This window comes from Macrotis lagotis, chromosome 1 (assembly GCF_037893015.1).
Source record: "Macrotis lagotis isolate mMagLag1 chromosome 1, bilby.v1.9.chrom.fasta, whole genome shotgun sequence".
Taxonomy (NCBI): Eukaryota; Metazoa; Chordata; class Mammalia; order Peramelemorphia; family Peramelidae; genus Macrotis; species Macrotis lagotis.
Genome location: NC_133658.1, coordinates 143,458,620 through 143,474,083, shown reverse-complemented (window position 1 = coordinate 143,474,083; position 15,464 = coordinate 143,458,620). Strand labels below are relative to the sequence as shown.

At 38.3% G+C, this 15,464-nt stretch overlaps 1 long non-coding RNA gene across 1 annotated transcript; it reads right to left on the bottom strand.

Annotated features, from left to right (window-relative positions):
* Positions 1-238: 238 nt before the first annotated feature.
* On the bottom strand, positions 239-14,575 carry LOC141514361 (uncharacterized). The gene is made up of 3 exons (XR_012476012.1): positions 14,395-14,575; positions 13,223-13,314; positions 239-770 (listed from the first exon to the last, which is right to left on the bottom strand). It is a non-coding gene; the product is annotated as an uncharacterized LOC141514361 (long non-coding RNA).
* Between the last annotated feature and the right edge of the window lie 889 nt (positions 14,576-15,464).

The following is a 15,464-nucleotide window of genomic DNA, read 5'->3' as shown; positions in this document are numbered from 1 at the left end:
GCAGCAGCACAGGGGATCCTCTTGTCCAACTTAGATGCCTCTCTAGTTAAGAGAATGCATTCTCTGTCCTGTCAATGCTGTCATCAGGGCTGAGAAGACCTGGTCCATTGTTTTTTACCTGGCATCTTTTCCTTAAATGTTTTACCTTGACAGTTAAAGTATTGAACATCTGATAACAGAATTGAAGTTTTTCATCTTGACTTCTCTTCACATTTGGATAATTTCAAGCTTGTGAGATTTGAAGACATGTACAAAAGAGGGTCAGTGAAAAAAATCAACAATCATAGGACTACAGATTTTTGAACTGGAGTCAGCTTAGAGATCATCTATTCCAACCCCTCCATTTACAAAGACATTGAAGTCCAAGGTGGTTAAGTAACTTACTCACATAGAAAATAAATATGATCATCAGGATTTTAACTTCCAGACTGGTACTCTTCCTACTACACTATGTAGTTTCTTGAAGATTCTTCAGTTCTGACACTCTTAGGAGGAATGGGTGACCCATTCATTGGAGATAGTACATGGGTCCCAGAAAAAGCTGCCTTCTAGGAAAGGAAGGTCCCAAGCCCTGAAGACATCTGTATATTATTTAGATAAGAAGTTATTCTGCTGAGGGGGTGTTTGCTTAAAAAAAAAGATAGTTGTGCTTTTTCACAGGAAGAGGTTGGAATAGAGGAGAAAGGTAGGAGGGAAAAAGGAAGGGGTCAGGGTTTTTCCATGGTAGAAATTTCAACATGTGGTTTTCATTTGGATAGCCTCCATGTTCTCTGAAAAGCAAGATAGAGGGAGAAGGTGAGAATTCCTCATCACCAGAAGTCTTCGGGCATAGGCTGAATAGACCACTTGTGTGAGACATGATAGAGGGAATTCCCACTCTTAGATAAAAGACTTTCTCAAATTATTGGAAAGACTTCTAGATTTGAGACTAGAAGACTGAAGTTTAAATCAGTTATTCCACTTACTATTTGTGTGGCATTGGGTATATCCCTTTATGTTCCAAGTCTCAATAATTTCTTTATCTGTAATATGAAATTTTTGGTCACTGAACTTTCATTTCATTCAAAGTAAAGCCAATGATTACCTCTGAGGTTTCTTCCAACATCAAGATTCTATGATTCCCAAAGTTAAGTGTTCCATGCTCACAAAGGTCTCAGGGATTAAGGGATTAGCAAATCCCTTAATTCCCTTATTCCATCTTGATGCTAGAAGTGATGGTGATGGAGATAACCTTAAGAATACTGGGAGGGTATTGAAGACTTAAGGTATCAAGATCAAAACAGCTGCTATCTAGTATTACTGGATACTGTGCCTATATAATGGCGTCTGCGTAGTACAATGGTACTTGACTAGGGGAACTGAGTTCAAATCCCACCTCAGATCTTTTTTTTACCTGTACCACCTTGAATAAGTCATTTAAATTTCTATGCCTCTGCTTTATCATTTATAAAATGAGATGCCTGAACTCAGTGACTTGTAAGAGCCATTCTGACTCTGAATCTATGATTCTATGATCTATTATCATTTGACAGCCCAAACATGACATCATTTAAATTTACTATGATGTGTGTGTGTCTGTGTATGCACTCATGCTCAGGTGCCAAAATATTCTTGAAATATCTGATCATCTGCAACTAAATCTATGTATGTAACAATTAAAACCAGAGGCAGTAAGTGAGAATTCTTCAGAAAAGAGGTAAGAAAAAATAAATTGTTCCAAATTGAATACTTGGAGTGGACTACTGAACAGAAGTAGGGTTGACCAGATTTAAACTAATAAGATTGGACAGTATTTGCATCTTTTGGGATCCTGATCCCTACTTGGAAGTATATGTATGAACCCAAGTCAGCAGGAAAAAAAGAGAATAGTTGACACCCTACAGAAAGAGAAAAAGAGAAAGATCAGTTATATAGGCTTACTCTAGCCCTGGTCATTAAGGATTTCAGACAGGATGACTTAGGTTTCAATCTCATTTTAGGTATTTACTTGCTGTGTGTTCCTGATCAAGTCACTTAACTTTTCATTACCTCAGTTTTTTCATCTAAAAAAGAAGGGACATGTATCCTATGGACTCTGCAGAACCTTACATCTCTAAATCCATGATCTTTTGACTTCTGTCCCTAAGACTCCAACTTTAGCAATTTATCTATCATGGGAAGTAAAAGCAACATTCCATCAATCTCTTTCTTTTCAAGCCTGGGCACTTCTTAGCACTTTCTAGATGCTGCCCAGGGTCAGTCCAGAGGAAGTCCCTCTCCCTTTTCCCCTACTCCTTCGTTCCAAAGTCATTATTTTCTTTTCATCCCAGTGGATGGAAATGTTTCTATTTGGGAAAAGTAGTTTTAGCTAAAGGGAAGAGACGGCAGATTCCCAATTGAGACAAATGTAATTCATATGCTGAAAACATGCTTGGGCACACACACCCCATCTCTCACTCTGAGTAGGGAGAAGATCATGGCCCCCCTCCCTCTGCAAGTGGAACATTCTTTCCCAGCCAGGAACATTCCACATCTTATTTTGTTACTATCGTTTTTTGTAAGTACTGTTGTGTGTTCGGATGATTATGAGTGGCATTTGGAATGTGTGTGTCCTCATGTAATTGTTTGTTTCCTACTGAAATTTTGATGTCAGTCTTCTTATGTTGTTTTTCTCATCTCACGCTTTCTGACAAGGGAGAGCCAATCACAGCCCTGGGTTTGGTATTAATTATCAGAGCATCAATTCCTGCTTTCCTAGTCATTGAATGCCTGTCATATGGTAGGTCACAGGAATTTCAGTGTGTTCCTTTGGCCTGGGTCACTTGTGGAGGTGGAAGGGTGAGAGGAAGGGAATCACTGGTAGGTGGGGGCTTTGCTGGACCCGGAAGTGGTTAAATATCAGAAAGCTATGGGACTAGCTTGCTTCTTGGCTCTATGTGGCTCCCATATTGTTCTTGAAAGTTATGGGGGCACCACAGATTATAAATGCTTCTCACATCCCTACCTAGTGTGCCTCAATACTCTAGGGGATCTATGATTATATCAATTTGAGTGTTCCTCTATCCAGTATGTTTCAAGGAAAAATAATCTATGCGTTTCTGACTCATTTCCCTACAGAACTCATCAATATGTTGATTTGTATGAGGTATGTGAAGTCCAGAAAGGATTTGGGGGCCCCTTTCCTAAGCTCTCTTTTTGCTCTCTCCCATCCCTCCCTCCCCCAGGAAATCTTCTTTTCTGAAATGAGAATCTGCATTCCATGAAGAAAGAAACTTGAACCTTAGAGGGGGGCAATGTTGAACCCTTGGAATAAAAATGGGCTCTAAAACTGGACAAAGCATGTACTCCCCAAACCTAATCAGAACCACCTGGACTTTCTCAAGGCCCAATAACTGGCCAGGAGGCATTAAGCATTTGAACTTGACCTGTACTGAAATGAAGCCAGACTGTACAGAAAGCAAGGTTCATTGTCAGTTTACAGGAATAAACTTACATCTCTGGAGAGGCAATGTAGTGGAAAGAATACTAGACTGGGAACCAGGAAGAAGGGGGGAAAATCATTGATTGAGTTCCTACTAGGTGGCAAGTTCTTTACAAATATTATCTCATTTGATACTCACAATAACCCTTGAAGGTAGGTGTGATTATTATCCTCATTTTATAGTTGAGGAAACTGGGACAAACAGAGGTTAAGAGACTTTCCTAGGGTCATACAGCTAGTAGGTGTGTGAGGTCAGAACTCAGTTCTTGCTGACTCCAGACTCAGTGCTCTCACCACTGGGTTACCTAGTAAACAGACCTAGGTTCAATCCCTATGTATAAACCAGAAGACTCTGAGCAAGTCATTCAAGTTCCGTTGGCATAACTGCTGAGACAGACTCTAAAACAAAGTATTTGGAGCAAGAAGCATAAAATGCTCTCAAATAATCATTTTAAGACAAGACAAATTGTTGGGTTAGAACACCATAGAGAGGAAGCATTTGATCTATCGGTCAACTAATGCTAAGTGGATGCAATGCCTAGTTGTTTATTTCTATGATATTGAAAGTAACCTTTACATTCTAACCCTCTGATGGAAAAGCCCAATTTTCCCATATGTGAAATGAGAGAAATGTCACTCCCTAACTCAAGAAATGGTTTTAAGGAAAGTGTTTTGTAAACTTTGAAGGAATATGAGTAATTATCAACCTCTTATCTTAATCATCTCTGAATAATAGTTTCAAATACTTTTAATAGTATTTTGGTTTGGGGTTTCTTCCTTTTCATGGGAGAATCTCAGAGTCATTTGTGAAGGGTAGTTATTCCTTTGAAATATTCCCTCAAGTGCTCAGAGTTCATTTTAATGTCTAGAAATAATACTGAGCAAGTTTCAATTGGGTAAAGATGGAACTTGACTGCTACAAATAGATCATGAATATTTGTTCAGATCTTTTACAATTCTCTTATAAAGTCCTTCCTAGGAGGAAGTTTTTTGTTTTTCTATAAATCATAGTATTCAATTTCAAGGTTGATTTGTGTTTTTAGATTATGTTATATTACTGATTCCAGCACAAGGATCACTAAGTAGGAGGAAAAGAAAGTTTTTTTGACCACTCTTCTCTTTTTCTATCTCTTTTTGTGGGCCAAGACTTGGGGGAAGGTAAGTAAGGATGTTATTATTCTTCCTTTGTTTTCGAAGAGGACCAATCGCATCATGGGATGATGTCTTGATTTGCACAGGAATTGGACTTAAGTGAAATAGAGTTGCACAAAATCATTGGACTCACTTTCTCTTCATCAGTCATCAAAGTCCAGGGGCAGGACAAAACTCAGGATGAATGGTGTTGGCCCGGAATGCAGTGAATGGCCTCATGTTCTTCCAAGTCTGACCAAGCTCTAAGCATTCCACAACCCTTGCTTCAGTCACCTTCAGTGACTGTTGGAACAAATTGTTCTCATCTGAGCATTCTGCCTAGGGGAAAATCTTCTTATGCTTGGGTAGACATCCCCCTAATTCACTAACAAATTTGAAACCTATCAATTACACTCAACCTGGTTTAGCCCATCTGTTGAGATAGTTTTTAGCAGTGTTACTGCTTACAGGATCTTAGAGCCACAGATGAGAGTTGAGTGTAATGTTGAGAAGAAAGGGTGAGAAAGGGGATATGGGCAATGAGGGACACTTAAATTATTACTTTTATAAATACATACAGAATTCAAAGCTTATGGAAGAAATCACCAAATTGTGCTGACTCGGACCATTGTCTAAACTCACCTTGGTCCTTAGCACTGCATAAGAAACTTATTATGGTCATAGATTTATAGCTGGGAAGGAATTTATAGATCATCTAATCCAACTCCCTCATTTTATAGATGCTAGCTCAATCACTCAATATCTGTTTGACTGCAGGCAAGTTATTAAAGTCTTGCAGATACACAAATACTGAGTGGCTAAGCCCACATTGAAAACCTGGTTCTCTGATTTCCAATGCAGTGCTATTTCAGAGTTTGTATTTTCTCTCAGAGGCAATAGGGAGTATTTGATATTCATAATGTTAGAGCTGGGAGGGAACTTCAGTGTCAACTAGGCTAACCCCTTTATTTTACAGTTGAAGAAACTGAGGCTCAGAAAGGTCAAGATGACACAGTTAGTAAAAAGTAGAACTACAATTCAGATCTAGTCCCTCTGACTCAAATTCATCACTCTTTTCATTATGCTTGTCTGTCTTCATTAATTCCTAATGTATCACATTCTCCTTAGTTCCTGTTCCAAAATTTCTTCTTTTTGAATCTCTAATATAACCCCAACCTCTCTCTTTCTGCAGATGATTTTACCTCAAACATTTACATAGCAGATTGAGGTCATCTGTCCTCCATTATAAGTTCTTTTATCTCCTCTAAAAGTCAAAAATCTATGTCTTTATCTATTCTCTCCCCTATTTCCCTAGGGTAGCTTTCCTCTTTGACAAGGATTAACTCTTTCAATTGGTCCTTGGTTTAGTAATCCTCTCTTCCTTCCATGACCCATTACCTCTTTCCTTCTCTACTAGCCCTTCATCTTTAAAATCTGATTAGCTTTTATTTGTCCTAGAACAAAAACAAAAATAAAAACCTTCCTTTGACCCTGCTTCTTCCTCAAAACATGATTCTCATTCTTTCTCTTCCATCACTGCTGAATTTTTCTAAGGAGTATGACACATTCATTAACTCCCTTAATTCACTCTTTGTGCACTCACAAGGTTCCCATGATACCTATAGTTTCCATTGCTAGTGACATTGCTCTCTCCAAGATCACTTTGTGTGGGGGCCTACCTGCCATAAATTTGATTGCACATTTTTCAAGTTCCACAAGGACACTGCTCTGCAGTTCTTGTGGTGAAGTCATAGGAGTCATTTGGGCATGGCATGGGGATAATGATCAGGGGGAAAGGAATGATAGGGATGTGTCAGGTGTGATCTTTGGCTTGATCTGGACCTTCATAAGTGAATCAGTTTGGAGTGAAAGGAAGGAAGAAGAAGACATACTCTCTCCTCTCTTTATCTCTCCCAAGAGAAGTGGAATTTCTCTGCTTGCTAGTCAGTTCCTTGGACTTTATGCTTACATTGTACCTTTAAGACTTCTTGGAGTAGTAGAAAGGCTGTGGAAGCTTTGTTCTCTTCCTAAATATTCTTTCATGCGTAAACCACTAACTTATGATAAAATGTATTAGCTAAGAAAGCCCAGGTTATTTGCTGAGCTTATTCAATGTACAAGGGAAGAGGGATTTCCCTTTTTAGAGAGGGCAAACTCTTTGTTCAGCTAAGTGAGCCAGGGAGCAGAGCCACAGAGAAGGGGGTGGCTACAGAGAGACAGAAAGAAACTTTGGAGAAGCTAGATGGTGCACTGCATAAAGCACTGGCCTTGGAGTCAAGAGGAAGGGAGTTCATATCCAACCTCAGACATTTAACATTTACTAGCTAGAAGACCTTGGCCAAGTCATTTAACCCAGACGGATTTAATCAGCGAAACTTAAATTTAACTCCTAGAGGCATTAAGAAGACACTTCACTTTAGTAATATCGTGCTGTCAGCTGGGGTTAGGGAGACCAATTAGGAGACTATTGTCATAGTTCTCCTGAAAATTTATGTGACACTAAAGAAGGGTGGTGAATGTGGGAGTGGAGAGGAGGTGGAGAGTTTGGAGATGGAATTGAAAGGGATATATGAATGCTTATTCCCTCCCTTTCCCTTGACAAGGCTTGGAAACTGATTAGATATGGCAAATGAGGTTACAAATCTGGGTATCAATTTTGAGGGAAAAGCTAATGGACATATTGAGTTTGCAGTGCTTATAGGATGTCCATTTGGAAATGCCCAATAAAAAGTTGACCCTGAATGTAATGGGAGATCTTAACTTTTTAAAAACTAGGTCTTTTAACAGATCTCATTAGTTTAGAACTCTAGTTTTTTAGACCATACACTCTAAGACCATGGAGTCAATTGTTAAATGATTCCATTAATGAGTAACTACATCTTAGAAATCAGCAAACCACAAAGCAAGGGTTTGATGTAATGTTTTCTCTATTTCTAATAAAGTAATGAAGAAAATGCTTATAATGCAGATAAAATTTAAAAGCATCTTACTTTATGAGACTGGATTGTTAAATATTTACCAGTACATTCCTGATTTTAGCTTACCATAAGGAGAGATTTGTAAGCGAATGATATTCTCTGATTATAGTCACCTCACACCCTAGGACAAGTACTATTTTTTCTCCCCTCTGATTCCATATTTTATGGATAAAGAAACTCAAATTTAGAAACAAGTAACTTATGTATAGCCATAGGTGGCAGATTCAGCCCCAAGTTCTTTTCTATGTTGAATCTTGTACTGAACAATTAACATAAACTTAAATACTATTTTATATCTGGGATTGGTATTTCATGCCTATTATATTGCCCTCCCAAGTAGTCCTTTAGCTTTTCCAAGGTAGGGACTATTTTTGACTTTTTCTGTATTTCTCAAAGGGCTAAACACATGGTAGGCATGAAATAATTGCTACAAAAATTCATTTTTAACAAACATTTATTTAGTACCTACTATATTCAAGATAGGATAGTTAGGTGGCACAGTGAATAGAGTTCTGAGTTTGGAGTTAGAATGATTCAACTTTGTGAGTACAAATCTGGCCTCAGATATTTATTAGTTATGTGACTCTTTTTAACTCAGTTCCTCATTTGTCAATTGATCTGGAGAAGGAAATGGTAAATAACTACAGTATCTTTGCCAAGAAAACCCCAAGTGGGGTTCTGAAAAGTCAGATAACTGAAAAACTGAACAACAAAAATAGTCAAGATAATGTCATGCTGTACCTGTGAAACAATGGTCAAGTTAATTTCCTAATCTGTAAAGTGAGGGGGACAGTATCTTTAAAGTTTCCTCTGCCTCTAGGTCTATTATCCTACCTAAAATTGAAGAAAATATGAATTATGAAGGGAAAGTGGGTTGGAACCAAATTTTGAAGGACTTTGAATGTTAATCTGAGGAATTTTTATTTCATAGGCAATGAGGACTCACAGAAAATCCTTAGCAGAGAAGACCTATGTTAGGAAAATTCCATATCTACTCTTTGACCCAGCTATACTACTACTAAGCCTGTACCCCAAAGAGATCAAAGAAAGAGGAAGAGAATCTATATGAAAAAATATGTATGGTAACTCTTTCATGGTAGCCAAAAATTGAAAGCTAACATAGTCTCCTAATTTGAGGAATGGCTAAACAAATTATGGTACATGAATAAAATGGAATATCACTATAAGAAATGATGAGATGGACAGTTTTAGAGAGAACATCTAAAGTGATTCAGAGAAGAGAACAATTTATGCCAGAAGCACAACATTATTGAGCAAAATAAATTTGAAAGACTTTAGAACTTTGATCAATTTGGTGATTAGCCATGAGTTCAGAAGACTAAAGGTGAAATACACCATCCACCTCCTAACAGAGATGAAGAAATTAAAATGGAGAGAGAGACATATATTTTAGAATATGGGCACCATGGGAATTTGCTTTTCTGGACTCTACCTTCTTATAATGAGGGTTTTATTTTATTTAATTTATTTGCTCAGTGGAGAAGAGAGCTATGAATGCATGGAAAACAAATATACCTATTTTAAAAAAAGACAATTAATTATCAGTAGTGTGAAGGAAGGTGTATTGGAGAAAAAAACTGATCTAGGGCAAAAAGACTGGAAAGAGAATGAACAATCTATGTAAAGAATGAGAAGTAACACGACATAGTGGATGGCTGAAGGGCTGGCTTTTGATCTACCCTTCTTAATGCTCTAGGAACCTGACTTAAAGATGAAGACTACATGTCAATTTGCATTTGTTGTTGGAATTTACTCAAAGGAGAGCTTCCCTTAATATGAAATCACATGATCCTTAACTCTATAAGATATGAGGTGGTTCAGTGAAGTAAAAAGAATGTGGCTGGGGAAGAGGGAAGAAACAAGCAATGCTAAGCACTTTGCAAATATGACCTCATTAGCTCTTCAGAACAAGCCTTGGAGGTAAGTGCTGTTATCATCTTAATTTTACAATTGAGCAAACTGGGACAGACAGAAGTTAAGGATCTAAACCTGGATTTAGGCACCTAGTAAGTGCCTGAAGCTGAAACTGAGCTGAGGTCTTCTCCATCCTAGACTTAGGGCTATTATCTGCGATGCCACCTCAAGGCATTTGAATCCCACTTATAATTTGTATAATTTAAGAGTAGTAATATCCCTCTCTGGGAACCAGTATGATGAAGCAATTGGATTATGTGATTGTTAGGATTCTTTCTGGCATAGATAGAGTGACAAGCCTGGAGTCAGGAAGACTCATCTTTCTGAGTTCAAATCTGGCTTTAGACATCAATTATCTGAGCGGTCCTGGGCAAGTCACTTAATTCTGTTTGTCTCAGTTTCCTCATCTGTAAAAAATGAACTGGAGAAGAAAACTACACTAAGAAAATCTCAAAGGGAGGGTCACAAAGAGTCAGATACAACTGAAGAATAACTGAGGAGTTCTTTCTAGCTCTAAGAATTTCTGAAATGGTTACTATAAATCATATCATATTCAATATATTCAACATATAAATCAAATCATATTTAATATCTGGATATCAATAGATCTGAAATGCAGGAATGTGCTAGAGCCGGTCCTTACCAATTGTTAAATTTTCAATATGAATGTTTATACCTCAGATATATGGCAAACTATGCAAATTGGGACTTGATTTATTGTTTTTGTTGATTGTCTGACTTAAGAAATGATGGAAAAAATGTTTCTTCCTATTTTCTCTCCATTCTCCCCTTCACTTTCTTTCCTCCCCAGCCAAGGGTTGTTAAACATTTACTAGCACACCCTGGTGACTGAGAAATATTTATTGCTGTGTGGGAGAGAAGACCAAAAAAAGTGATGAGTAGAAACAAGTCTAGTGCTAGAGTATGTTTTTGTTTCTGTGGTCACTGTGGCAAATGGAGCACTGGTCTCAAGGGTCAGAGGAGCAAGCTGAAGTCTAGAGATGACTTATTTAGAGAAGAGAAGACCTGGGCAGATATGGCAGCTGCCTTCAAGGATTTGAAGAGTGATCAGGCTTGTTCTGCTTGGAGGGGATGAGAGGGGAGAACTAAGGGCAATGGGTGAAAGCGGCAAAGAGGCAGATTTCAGCTTGATTTGAGGGAGAACTTATATAACAACTGAAGCTATCCTGAAGGTCTATGGATGAAGGAAGATGAAATAATAAATTAATTGGAGAGATTGTAAAGGAGATTCTCATTTGGGTATGGGTCAAACTAGATAGCATCTGAATTTTCTTCCAATTTGGAGACTCTAAATACTAATAACTATTACCCTGACAAATTAGTTTTCTCATCCATAAAATGGGATTAATAACCCTACAGCTGCTTCATAGATTGGTTGATAAAAGCATAGATAAAGCATTTATTTTATTTACCATGTGCCAAGCACTTCACTAAGTCCTGGAAATATAAATAAAAGCAAGAAGAAAAACAGTCCATGCCCTTAAGGAAGTTACATTCAAATAGGGGAAGGCAATAGATTAAATATATTTTTTAAAATTTTATTTAAGGCAATGGGGTTAAGTGACTTGCCCAAGTTCACACAGCTAGGCAATTATTAAGTGTCTGAGGTCAGACATGAACTCAGGTCCTCCTGACTTCAGGGCCAGTACTCTATCCACTATGCCACCTAGCACGGTGGATAGATTAAATATATTTAAGATATGTATGTCTTAAATATATTTAAGTGACAGCTAGGTGGTACAGTGTATAAAGCTCCAAACCTGAAGTCAAGGAGACTCATTTTCCTAAATTCAAATCGGATCTCAGACATCCACTAGTGGGCAAGTCACTCAACCCTGCTTGCCTCAGTTTTCTCATCTGCCAAATGAGCTGGAGACGAAAATGGCAAACCACTCTGGTATCTTTGTCAAGTAAATTACAAAAGAGGAATCACAAAGAGTTAAACTTGACTGAAAAATGACTGGACAACAAAAAATATAAAACAGGGAGCTAAAAGGGTATCAGGCAGTAGGGGTGGTGGAGAAATTCAGAGAAGAATCAGGAGTGAGCCAGGAAAGCAATGGAGTGGTTATAAGAAAAATGCTTTGTAAATCTTTAACTACTTTAGAAATGTGAGCTATTTTAATATTCCTGAAGAACACATATTTGGGAGTTTCCCAAGAAAATCAAGTAGCTTTCCCCAAAGACACTATGCCTTCTACCCTGAGATGATGGCATCTTGGCTTGTCTGTACCCCTAATTTATTTGATTGCTTCTCCCTTATGAGAAGTAAAACAGTTAACTCATTGGAGTAGATTTGGATGTATTCTAGATTGCTCCTGTCTCCCAGATGGTGCCCATCAGTTGCTGACATACAAATGAAATTAGAGGAAATCTGGTTTCCCAGTATTTATTCCTTTGGCAAAGTATGCAAAAGCTGACACTAGATCAAAATTATGGCGTAGAAAGTAGCAGGGCAAGATCCTGAATTCCTTGTTCTTAAGAGATGCTTTCAACTTCTTATCTTTTTGGAACAATTAAAAATGTTGGCTGTTGGATACCAATCTGTTCAGGAGTATTTTATGGCCATCTGGGTTGCTGTCTTGTAGTCAATGAACTGTGAGCTTTGTGAGAACAAGAACTTTTGCCTTTCTTGTAACTTCAGTGCTTAGCATAGTAACTAGCATTTAGTAAATCCTTGATAAATATTTATTGACTGACTACAGTCATGAACCCAGATTTGTGACAGAACTCAGAGGTCTAAGCATCTTTATTTTACAGATGAAGAAACTGAAACCCAGGGAAGTTAAATGAGTTGTCCATGGCCATAATGTATTAAATAGTAAAGACCGATAATTAAATGATATTTGTCCTTTGTTTTTGAAGAAGACCATGACATCAGAGAAGTGATGCCAGATATGAATCAGGACAACTGGAGATAGTCCATTATACTATTCAGTGAAGGAGATTGGAGATGGGGAGTGATTTGTAAACAGCTTCACTGAGAGTCTTCTGCAGACGTTGATTATATTGAAGATTGCCTGCCATCATGGAGAACATCCTGGATTTAGAAACCTGGTTCTGATTTTTATTTGTTGCATAACCTTAACAAGTTTCTATCCTTAAGGCTCAATTTTCTGTTCCTTTAGATAGAGATGGGAATTCATACACATTTTACGGATAGATAAATAGAACACAGAATATGGACTCAGGAAGACCTGAGTTTGAATTTTGATTGGACACTTATTAGAAGTGTGAACATAGGCAAGTCACTTATCCTCTATTTGCCTCAGTCTATTCATCTGTAAAATGGAGATAATAGCACCACCTCCTCTCAGAATTGTTGTGAGATTCGAATGAGATCTTATTTGTAAGTATGCTTGGCAAACTTTGAAGTGTTATATAAATGCTAACCATAATAATTGTAATATGATATTTCATTTGCCATGTTTACTAGTTACTATTATCATTATTAATACATATTCTACAGGCCTCTAATGAGGAAATAATTCAAAAGCAACTTAGAAAAGGGAGCAATGATTTTCTCTGGGTGCTTTTTTACATAATGGTATCTAGGGAATGGAAATAGAAATACTTTGAATAGAAAACATTGTCCCTTCTATTTTTCAGGTTCTTGGGCCAAGAGAAGTTTTTCAGAGTAGGAATATATGAGTAGGAGCACTGGGTGGGGTTGACTCTTGGTCCTAAAATCACTTACGCAGTTTCGTGGCCTCTCAATGGAAAAGTCTTCAGAGACAGTTAGTTTCCCCCCTCCTTCTGTTCACCACACTGTGGATTAGGACTGAGGCTCTGGGAGTAGGGAGATAATGATTGGAAGTGGGGGAGAGGGAGAGGAAGAGGGAAAGGGGAGGGAAAGAGTACACTAAAATCAAGTGATCCGACCTCTTGCAGAGGCAAGGTTTTTCCAACTACCCCTTCCTAGTCCCTGTCACTCTCCTAGTCTGCCCTGTTCTTCAATCTTCTCACCCCAGCATATATTAACATTTCCACCAAGGTCAGCAGAGACCTTTGGGGAGAACTGACTGTGCTTTGATTCATGCTTTCCTGGAGAGTAGGAGACAATCCTGTATCTCCAGTCTGGATCCATCTTCTCTTGGCCTTCCTGGGAGTTACTGACTCTGAGAGAAGAGGGGCTGATGCTCTTGGCACTGGGCCTCTCGGGTTCTACTTCATGACCAAGTTCTGGGGTCAAGCTCTGCACAATTTTGTGCCTAATGTCCTTAAAACAAATATAAAAAGTCTTGGAAGCACTTTGCTAAAGGTAAGGAACCTTTAGAATAGGAAGGAAGGAAGGGAGAAAGGAAGAAAAGGAGGGAAGAAGGAAATGGAAAAACAAAGCAGAGAGGAGGAAAAAATGAAGAAAAGAAGGAAAGGAGAAAGGGAGGGAGGGAAGAAGAAAGGAAGGAAAAGAGAAAGAAAGGAAGGAAAGAAGAAAAGGATAAGGAAAGAAGGAAGGAAGGAAGGAAGGAAAGGTATATTAAGCATTTATTATAATCCAGGCACTGTGCTAAGCAAATATTCTCTCATTTGATCAGGATTATTTCAAATCTACTTTCCTGATCTCCCCTCCCTGAACTTTCTTCTCTTTTTTGTAGAATCCTAGTGCTAGAAGGGATACTACCGATTCAGTCCAACCCCCCATAAGGGGGGTTGGAGTAAGAAACAGAGGTTCAGTTACAAAATTGATCAGAAAATAGTGTGGAGAATAGACCACTGGACCTGAGAGTCAGAGGGAGATCTGGATTTGAAATCTTGACTATATATAAAGTCAAGTGATCTTTGCTAATTATAAAGTGCTGTATGTTCATTATCTTATTTGAGTCTTCACAACAGTATAGACTTATTACAGTTGAGGAAAAGAAGACTTACTGAAGTGTTGAGGTTGTTTAATTTAGGTTTTTCTACCTCCAGCATCAGATTAGTCACGGTGTCAAACTTCTCTATGATGGTTAGGTTGCTGATTACTTTAAGTCTATTCTCTTCCCTAGCCCTCAGTAAAATTAAGAACTTAAGTCCTTACTAAAGTTCCTTCCAGAGGGTTGGTTGTTATTTGGTCCTGTCCAACTCTCTGTGACCTCACTTGGAGTTAGAGTTTTCGTGGCAAAGATCCTGGAGATCCTTCTATTTCCTCCTCCAGCTCATTTTACACATTGAGACAAATGGTTAAGTGATTTGTCTCAATGTGTCAGTGTTTGAGGTCAGATTTGAACTCAGGAAGATGAACCTTCCTGATGCCAAGCCCAGAGTGCTATCCCTGGCACCACTCATTTCCCGAAGAGAGAGTTTGCAAAGCAGGTTGCACATATTTTCTCATTTGATCCTTTTGGCTAGATAACCTCTGATGTTCTTCCTAAAGCATAGTTCTGGAAACTTGAAGGATCCTGGTTCTAGATCTAGGCTCCTACAATAACTCAGTATATGCTAGGTGCCAGGAATAGAAGACAATGATGATGATACTGATCTTGGCCCTCAAAGAACTTAGCCTATCAGAGGAAACAGCATGTATACATGTGTTCATACAAAATGAAGACAAAATAATAACTAACATTTATATAGTGCTTACTTTGTGCCAGACACTAAGTTAAGTGCATTACAATTAATATCTTTTTTGATCCTCATAGCAATTATTACCTCCTTTTACAGATAAGGAAACCGAGGCAATCAGAAGTTAAGAGACTTGCTTCTGAGGTTGTTTTATGAGCACAGTCTTTTTGACTTCAGGTTGGGTGTCATATCTACACTACTTAGCAAACAAGTTAGGAATGGGGGAGGAAGAAGACACTGGCAGCTGGGGACATTATCAAATTATTTTGGGGCTGAACTTGGAAGGAAGTTAGGGATCTCAAGATCAGAGTTGATGGGGACTACATTCCAGACAAGAGGTGGGGGAGAAACAGCAGAAGACATGGATATGGAAGTGATGGAAAGGACTGTGTGAA